The following is a 10,324-nucleotide window of genomic DNA, read 5'->3' as shown; positions in this document are numbered from 1 at the left end:
TCAGCGCGGCTACGCTACTACTGCTGCTGGATCAGCGCAGAAGAGCGGACCGCCCGAGCGCGGCTGCGTTCCCTGCCAATGGTAATCAGTGCGACAGCAAGCGCCAGCGTGACCATTTCATCCGACATTTCTCACTGCAAACAGCCGTCTGAGTGTATTCAGGCAGCCCGCTCAGGGGCCGGCCATCTGCATATTCGCGTAAAGTGACAATTCGGCCCTAGCATGTCACGTCTCAGCAGCATTTCGGTTGGCGTTGAAACACCGATTTATGTCAGCGCTCATCCAAAGAATGTCACGTACGCTGCACAATATTCGCTCTCGACGCATTAGCTCGTTCCATTTTACGTTCCAGCGACGTTACAAGGGAAATACTTAAAGCGCGTAGCGTTTTTACCCGTGAGCTACGGCTCTAAGTCGGCTATTCTTCATTGTTCCAACAGCACTGCAATGCGTAGTCCACACTTTGAACAAATAACAAGATTTCTTAGTAATAGCTTCGTACCGCTGCCGCAAACAAAGCACGATATAGTGAGTCACTACCAAACAAGTAAAGAAAATAGGCTTGTTTACACAGTTTCCCTAGACTGTAACCGCAGGCAAATGGAGACCTTGTCAGCGCTGCACAATCCCACAATGGGAATGCGGATGTTGGCGCATGGTTAATCGGGCCTTGGCCTGTAAGGACGGCGGGTCTGCACGCCGCATTATGTTGCCATTACGCTCGACGCGTGCTCCTAAGAATGGCACGTCTTAGCCCGGCCAGGTGCTGGCTTAAGGTCAGCCACGACGACGATTACATTACCGCATCAAAACCCAAACACGTTCCGCGGGAAGGTAGAAATCCGTCACCAACACGCTGGTGTACTTCTCCAATAAGCTCAGACGCATGCCGCAATGGTAAAGTATCCGTGGGTCCGAATACTTAAATTTCTGGATGAGAAAGTGATGCCATGAAGCAAAAAGGAGGTGAAAACTAAGAGATAATAAGGTTTACGCGTAGGGATGCCTGGGTAGTGAATGCTCGTTTATGATTCTGTCTGTCTGCAACTATGTTCTGATCTAAGCGATATTTGGAGATTTCGTTTTGGCATCCTGGCACGATTTTGTATTTACTTTAGTGTTATTTCGACCACGCATGTGGAACTTGCCCTACCGTACCTTCGACTACTTAATGTAATAACTCCAAGATCGTATTATCTGAAGGGGATCGCGTCTTTATCTAAGCAATACAAGAATATTTTGTTTCAGTTTCCTTACATTACTTCATATTCATTTTATTGTTATCCGACTAAATATGCCACTTCATGTGATGATACCAACAGTGTTCCAGTATTTTGACTGAAACATGTGGTCAAAAAATGGTCAACGCCCAAATATAGCAGCATCAAACTGAAAGGCAATATTTCAAACATATTCATGTGGCACAATGAGGCGAGTAAGTTAAAATGGCATGATATACGAGTGCCATTTATCTGACACCCACCTGTAGAACCTGTGGCCAGTAGCCGACGCCTGGCCACCACTGGGATGACGCACAAGGGCCCAGCCGACGTTATCTCACTTCCACCGACGGGCACATCTCAGCCGGGGTGGCCTCGGCCAACCCGACCACAACCCTCTCTTCAAGCCGATGCGCTCAACCGGGGTGGCCTCGGCCGACCCGATCACAACCCTCTCTTCCAGCCGATGCGCTCAGCAGGAGTGGCCTCGGCCGACGCGATCACAACCCTCCCTTCTAGCCAATGCGCTCAGCCAGGGTGGCCTCGGCGGATCCGACCACAACCTCCTCTTCCAGCCCATGCGCTTGCTGCTCAACACAGATCTTTGCGGTTTAGGCCCGTATAGCATGGCCATTCGCTTGATGAAGGACAACAAATGCCGAACTGTTCGAGAGGAACACGCAGTTTCCTTTCCACATTCGTAGAATAGTCATCTCAGGATGCTTGCGGGTCATGGCGGTTCTAAAGACAGACAGTACCCCACCGCTGCCGTCTGGCTTTTAAACTCGCTGATGAGGTTGACCTCATCGCCCTTGATGTCGCAACGAGGCTCCTGCCCCGCCCTGGAACTTAGCGCTCAGCGCCTGGTGCTAAAAATGGCGAACTTGCATGATTCCGTGTTGCTAAGAAGTTCAATAATTGCTGTTTTCTTAGGAACCGACCGCGCTTAAATAAGGCCCGGCTCGGTGATATTGTAAAAACACTCACCAATTCGATGCTTTCAGCGCCCCCGTCCTCCTGCCGCCGTGTTCCGACGCACCAGTAGAAGGCACGGCAGCACAGACCGGGCTGTGTGTGCCCCGGCGTGGGCTGCCAAGGCTAACGTCATGTTGACGCAAGGCAGCAGCGGGTAATATTCACCGCGGACAAATAAAGAGCACGATGAACGCTCATTTATACCGCCTTTATGGAGACCTAATGCTTCAAGCTGTGTTTGTCATACTCCGCAAGGAATTGAAGGCCTTGTGCAACATACTTCGACGTGACCAATAGCCGTGTCACAGGAACGGTTGAGCCAAACTTGTGGCGTGCTATATGCTGCGCCACTGGTCGCCCCGACCGGCACCACCAAATTGCGACGCAAACTTGGCCTTTATTTCTCGCGGCTCAGTCTTGATGCTGTAGTCTATGTTTTGCTTGGACTGGACGTCCATTTCATTCCGAATGACACGGCATGACTGCCACAAGGAAAATATTGCTTCTTAGCCAAAACTCCAACTCTGCGTGCTCATGCGTATCTAGACGAAGCGCAACCTCTTAAGACCGCGGAAACACTATTCTTGAAAAAATCCCTGAACTCTACAGCTTGCTGTGATCTATCCTATGAGCTATGATTGCTTGCTTGATTTATATGGTTCAGGGCAACTTTCCGTGGAATTCCTTCATCCCATGGGAGCTAATTTTACCATCGCTATAAAACTATCTATTTAACCAAAGGCATGTAGTTGCCAGGGCTTCATCGTATCGAGATTTATAGACATCTGCAGCACACTTGGAATTGATGCACTTCCGTATTTAATCGCGCCTGCCATGTACCATTTCCATAGAATATTCTATTAAAATTGCAGCGATTGAAAGGATATATCGTGCAACACGGCTAGGCTGCCAAGATCAATTTCAGTTCCGTGAGCGCATCGCTCGAATGAACTGTCATCATCGCGGAGAATCGAAACACTGCCCCAGTTACATGGTACACTTCCATTTTGTGATTCGCTGCCGACGGATACGAGAAAATCAGCCTCGAAGTCGGTTGAGTACCGGCAACCGAGCTTCGTTAGCCTCAAAATCAAGCAGTGTAAATCGTCTTCGCCTGACATAGACCTGACACTGAAAATATTGGTAATTTTACGTATTGGGTGAACCAACTGAACTGCATGCTTTGTTCAGCGGTGACTGGTCCAAAGCCTTGTTACAGAGGGTGTTTGTGATGCATGCGAGGATCGCATCCGCACCGTAACAGTTCGGACGCCGCTTCGGTCGGCAGCCGTCCCGTAGTTCACGTAACCCAATTTGTAGTTTCGTCAAAGCTGCAAATAGCGCACATCGGTTGTCGACAGGTGTTTTCATAGTTGTTAACACCTTTGGTTAAGAGCCTAAGGTGGGCAGCTCTTGAGATCTCTGGGACAGTGCGCTCCCACTGGTGGTATGTTCCGTTCGCTTTGGAGAGGCCGTTTGCAGTTTAAATGCTATATTTCACCTCTAAAGGTAATCAACGGAAGGCAGAACGTGATGAGCCAGAGTACGCTGAAAGGGGTGCTCCTATTTTTTTGATAAAAAGTAAGACAAAAGATACTTAAAAGGATTAGGTCCCAATCCGTTCCACAGAACGCAGCCTGACATTCCAAAGCAACACACCGTGGTGGGAGTGAGTTGATTTCAAGGGCATACACAGCCACACACGTCATTTACAGCGGTGACCTGCACCGATGTCTCGCGTCGAGAAAAAAAAATGTCTAGTACTTCATGCAAAGAGAACTGAGCAGCAGTGCTCTTGTTCATTGGGATTACAGGGCGCGCCGAGTACTTAGGTCATTTTGCACCCATGACAGCTAAATCACTACATAGGTGTATAAATGACTAACAATCCCACACCGTTCAAAAATGAAAACAGCTGAGTCGTGGCAAGGATGCGAGAGTCGGCACTACTGATGTTTGAATAGATAGTAACTGGAGCATCCTGTCCAAAATAGCGTAACCGCTCTTCACTCAAATGTGGACATAGGCAAATGATGTGGTGAACTGTAAGTGGCGCGCTTCGCAGCGAGGGCACTGGGCCGTTCTTCACCCGCGCAGGAGATAGCCATGGTCGCGAGCGCATGACCAATGCGTATTCGGGCAAAGGACTACTTTCTTCTCGTCTCGCATCGCGTGAGCTCGACGACTATAGGTCTAACTGTGGCTTGATGACTTTTAGCTTGCTGTTTGCTGTGACGTCCCAAAGACGTTGCCATTTTTCCGTTTAACGGAAATTAATAAAATTAAATATTTATTAACGGAAATGGCAACGTCTTGGGACGTCACAGTAAACAGCACGCTAAAGGTCATCAAGCCACAGATAGACCTATAAATGTCGTAATGGCAGGGTAAAAGTTCCTGACCCGGCGGAGGCAAAGTGCGGGTGCAAGGTGCACGCGCTGCTCGTCTTGACGCCTCATCGGCCAGCTCATTACCTTCGACGCTCACGAGGCTGGGATCCAAACATAGACGACACTCTTACCCCACAAGACCTAGCGCTGAGGCGAATAAAACTGTCTTGTATGATGGGACACGGTGAGTTAAGAGCTGGCAGAGCCAATAAGCTGCTCGAAGAGCCAGATCAGGTGTAAATTGCCTTCCCCAACTTCGATGAAACAAAGGGCCTTATTTCCGGCAACAAGCCCAGATGTGTACAGGAGGTATTTTTGCTTCTTAAGGCAACGAAAACGGACCGGGTGGCTTGGCCACTCACAAACGCAGAGCCTACTCCTGTCTCCATTTTCGAGGACGCCTGTATATGTGGTCTGAAAATTTATGTACGAGGCAATGTACTCCAAGGCCGGTAACCTAAGGTCAGCTGGGATCTCGCGCTGTTTATTAATGCATGACAGCGAGACATCCACATAGGGATTAGTCAGTTACCACGAGGGTGCCAAAATGTAGCGGGACCCTTAGTACAACGCACCAGTTAATGCCGCTGTTCCGGAACAGTTCCTCCATTTGCACGCCAAAAGGTATACCGTAGATCCTTCGGCCGGTTTGAAACATGCGCTCTAAACGTCGGGAAAAACTGCCCAGTGGGTCAGGCGGCTTGAAAATTGATTGCAACTTGGAAGTGTACCGTATTCCCAGTATTTCTCTCCTGATAGACAACGGCAGTTCACTTGCTTCCACTGCAAGACTGGATTTTGGCCACGATCTATATGCTGCAGTCACAACGCGTAATGCGGTGTGATGCGCTATGTCCAATACATGTTTGCAAGAATGAAGCGCACGATCCTAAATAAGACATCCGTAATCCAGCTAAGAACATATGAGTTAGCGGTAGATAGAAGAATAAGTGTTGCACCTGTCTACCCCGTACAAGAGCCTCGAAACATACTTAAGAATGTTCAACGCGTTAAAACATTTGCCATGTGGGAGTTTTAAATGCTGCCTATACGTCTGACGATTGTCAAAGAGCATGCCCAGGAAACAGACTGCCGATTCATTTGGAATCGTCTGCCCGTGGGCACTTAGACTCACCGCCGAGCACTGACACGACGTCTGCAAAAGTGTGCAGCAACTGTTTTGGACCGATGGATATCATTGGCATTGGCCGACAGATCGAGGGAGGGAATCCCCGATATCATTGATCATGACGCGAACGCGAACAAATCCACCCTGAGAACACTGCCCTGGGGCACGCCGTTTTCTTGCTGATGTCAGAAAAACGTGCACCACCACAAGGTCTAAAAAAATCGATTGGACAAAAAGTTTGCAAGGAACGTGCCCACAGCTCATCGAACCCCGTAATTGGAAAGCTTCAGCGGGATGCCAAATCGCAACGTCGTATCGTAGGCCTTTTCGACGTCAAAAAATACGGCACCAACGTGTCGTTTCCGTCTAAACTCGTGCAAATGTCTGTGTCTGATGTAATAAGATCAAGTGCGCTGTAATTTTTCCTAAACCCACACTGGGCGGGCCTTAAGACGTTGTATCGTACTAAAAACCCTGACAGGGGAACATTCCCCACACGTTACATGAATTTATATACGAATTAAGTCAACGATGTTGGGCAATAGTCAGCAGGGTCGCCATCAGTCTTGCCGGGCTTGAGCAGGGGAATAATGTGTGATTCTTGCCCAGGCTCCGGAAACTCTCCAGTCATCCACGGCATGTTAAAGGCTGCCAACAGGGCGTCATTCACTGGTGGGGGAAGTTGCTTTAACATAGTATTGTGGATTAAATCCGGACCCTCTGCCACGTTACGCAGCGAGCTGATTGCGGACGTTCGCTCAGACGTTGTAAACGGCCGGTTGTACGGCAGCGGTTCCCCCGTGCTGAAATTGATTGGTGATTGCCTCACAGAGAGTTCGGTATCGTGTGAACTGCGGAACGGCATTGCTATCAGCGCAGAGTTCAGACAGTGCACGGGTGATCTCATTTGCAACCTTGGATGGGTGCAGAATATCGCATCCATTAATGTGCAGCACAGGGTGCGGTGTAGATGAGCGTTGTCCAGTGGCTCGCTTGATTCGCACCCATACATTGGATGCAAGCGTGTAACAGTTCAGCTGACCGACATACGCTCGCCATGACGCACGTTTCGCTTCAAGAATGGTGTGTCCAGCAGTCGTTCGCGCTCGTCGGAACGCGATTAGATTTTCTGTCGTGCTACGGCGATCGAACTTCCTAAAGGCCCTCTTAGGCGCGCAGATGGCGTCCCGGCACTGCTGTGTCCACCAGGACGAGAGGCTGACAAGGATTGTCTGACGTTCGTGTAACAGATCTTACTGCAGACCGCAAAATCAAGGAAGTCAAAACCTGTACCAACGGAGGCTGACCCACGGCTTTCGTTGACATGAAATGCCCGGTTCGCGATTGAAACTCAGTCCAGTCAGTTTTTTTAATTTCACCGCTGTGGTCTACAACCCTGGATGACGTCAGTTCTGTAAATAAAACATATGGAGAAGTGATCACTTTCCGGCGGATCGTCCGACACCGATCAGCTATCAGATCAGCGGATCTGCGGATCAGCGGATCAGCTAAAGTGGTTGATAAGTTGCGGGCTCGAGAGGCTTAGGTCGATTGCTGAGCCCTGTCCAGATGGGAGTGTAAAATGAGTTTCCGTATCCCCGTGTCTAGAACACAAAGCGACCCTTCACGTATGAAGGCTTCACAGCGCTTCTTGCGGATGTTCGTCTGCACACATCCCCATGCTGAGTGGTGGGCATCAAAGTTATCTAATATTAGGAAGGGCAACGAGAGCTGAGCTACCAGGTGTCTGAGCTAAACGGAGGGACATGCGGTCCCAGGAGGCAGGCAAATTGAGCAGATGGTTATTGTGTGCGATACAAGAACACCTTAGCTGTGACGGCCTGTAACTCAGTGCATTAAGTCAGCCCGTGAGCAGACACACTGTGGTGTACCGCTAGCAGAGCGCCGCCATGCGCGACGGGATCCGCCGGCACGTCTCGCCGCCACACTGTGGTGCACCGCTAGCAGAACGCCGCCGTTCGAGACGAGATCAGCTGGCACGTCTCGCCGCCACGCTGCATAGCCAGAAAGAGCGGGCTGATTCTCAGGGGCAAGTTTCACCTCCTTGAAAACATACAATCGCTGGGCATCGTTGATTCAGGGACGCTCGCAGATCCTGGAGGCTTGTCCGGATACCCCTACAGATCTACTGTAAAATGTTTGTCATAGAGCTAAAAGGTGGGGACGGTCTTTACCTGTCTACCGCCTCGCGGCAACCACGCCTACAAAAAGACGTGTTTACGAGAGATGGAAGATCAGTGTGAAACAGGCGATCTAAAAGAGCAAAAAACATTTAACATTAATTTAGCATAAAATATTTACCACATGCTGGGCGGTTTACGACAGCGGACTTTAGTGGGGCAAAATCACTGGCACTGGTAGCACCGCATTAAGTTCGGCACATAACGGCGAACCTTCACGCGAGCGCATCCCACACGTATCTTCGGCTGGCAAATCAGTGGAACTAAACGTCAGTATGACGAGAATCCTACCAGCGCTTGTCACGCCAAACTCTTGATAGTTCCTCGACTATCTCGTCTTCGGCGACGTCACGTGGATGCAAACAATTCGCTGCGATCTTAAACGATTTTTTTGTTTTATGTGGTGTTGCTGATATCGACACGGTCTTTTCATGCTTACCCAGTGTCCTTGAATTGCCGGCTTTGGGTGTAAAGCGGCGTCTACGGGAGAGAACGACTTCCCCTGTGGGAGCGGGTCCCTGGTCAGCCCAGACAACCGGATCGCTGCCTAGTCCGCTCGTGTTCAACCAAGCGCGCCTGCTTGGCATCGCGGGCGCGCCTGTCAGCTTCCTGACGTTCCAGCGCCTGTACCACACGCTCACACGTACTGGCGAGGGGTGTTTGCCATTCCCTATGACGAGGAATTTTTCACGCCTTTTCCCCACATTTTATGTCAAATTTTCACTCCTGCCTGATACTGTCTAATCGGACATGCCAAACCCATATTTCCCTTCCTGAGGCTTTCAGATGTCATCCAAAACCAAGCTTACTAGAAACCACCAAGCATAAACAAGGCTCCACAGAACCTGGACACCTATGGCTATGTCCTGCCTCACTTACATCTCAACCATATCTATGCATGCACAGAGCAAGGACGCCAGGTACCTTCAAGCTCAAGAGCCCCAGCAACTCCATTCGCTTGCATGCATCAAGTTTGGTTTGTTCACAAAATACATCGCAGTCGGCAGCTGTGCGCCAAATGCAAGGTTTTCATGCATCCCCTTTTTTTGTCTCACCACCACACCACGAAAGCAGAGCCTGGTGCAAACAAAAACAGCAAAGCCTGGCAGAGAATTTTACCGCACGTATTGATTTTACCCAAAGAAACCTGACCGTCCAATTGCATCTCTCCCGACCAGCACGAGTGAGAAATTCAAGAAATGTCTTCTAAATGAAATTTACAAGATGAATATCCCCGTTTGAGCACTCATGCTTACAGATTTCAGGTCAACTTAGCTGATGACAAAATTTTGCCAAAAAGTATCAGTCATTATAGTTATTGAATTGCTTGTGTTTTTCTTGGTATCATACGAGTGTGATACAAATATATTCTTCCTTCCTTTCCAATTGCCTTTGAAGGTACCATCTGTTGCTAAAAATGTTGACCAATTTCTCTGCAAAATGCTCCAACTGCAAACCTGCACGTATTTTATACATAAATTGGAGTAAGTCGTCAGCCGCCCAAACATGTTTGATATGCACCCCAGAGTGAACAATTCACAGGGAATGAAGGAAATCATTTGAACCACGGTACTTATTTTTACCGCAATTTTTGCCCTGCTAAACCCGGTTAGCTGTTTTTTTCATCGTGGCGGTGCTCGATATTGATAAATCCAGACCTTTTCAGTGTCTACCTGACCAGTCTGCCGGACCAGGCTACCTCATGCTGCTATACATAGATTTGGAACAGGCCTGGCGCAGCTAATACAAAAGTGTTTGATGACGAAATTATCCCCTCTGGAACTATTTATTATGCACACCTCTCTCTTGTTTCGCAGTGTTATCTCGTAGGTTGGTGGACATGATTGATATTTATATTTGGGGATGGGTGGGGTGACCCTGTCTGTCTGTCAGCAAAGCATGCGAAGGGTACTGACTTTTTGTTTGGGAGGAGCAGGAAAAAGTGCGCCCTTAAAAAGCCAGTAAGCCCCATGTGGGGCAAGTAATTGCTTACCTTACCTGCTTTTAACACATGATCTGAAACCAGAGCAAACCATTTTCTGTTTTAACTCATGGGATTTTGTCATAAGACAAATTACGGCCCCACAAGACTTGCAATTGACTTATTTTGTTCCATATTCTTGACTATTTGCCTAAAATTTCTTGAAGTGGTCCCTTATGGCTGCTTGAACCAGATGTCCACAGTTGCCATGATTTGCTTACTGGCAAACGACTGTACTGTATATATGCACTATATTTTTAACACAGGGATGCTGGAAGCTACGTAGAAATTATAGTGAGGTAAATATCAGTATGTAGCAAACAGCCAGACCATCCGATCCAAAATGTGAAACCAATTTTGTCATTAAATATGAATAAACAAACCTAAATATATTCCTTTGCTTCAACTGAAAAGGAAAAGAGGTGCAA

This window comes from Pollicipes pollicipes, unplaced genomic scaffold (assembly GCF_011947565.3).
Source record: "Pollicipes pollicipes isolate AB1234 unplaced genomic scaffold, Ppol_2.1 Scaffold_7261;HRSCAF=8764_pilon_pilon_pilon, whole genome shotgun sequence".
Taxonomy (NCBI): domain Eukaryota; kingdom Metazoa; phylum Arthropoda; class Thecostraca; order Pollicipedomorpha; family Pollicipedidae; genus Pollicipes; species Pollicipes pollicipes.
The sequence above is the reverse complement of the archived record's forward strand: the minus strand, read 5'-3'. Positions refer to the sequence as shown.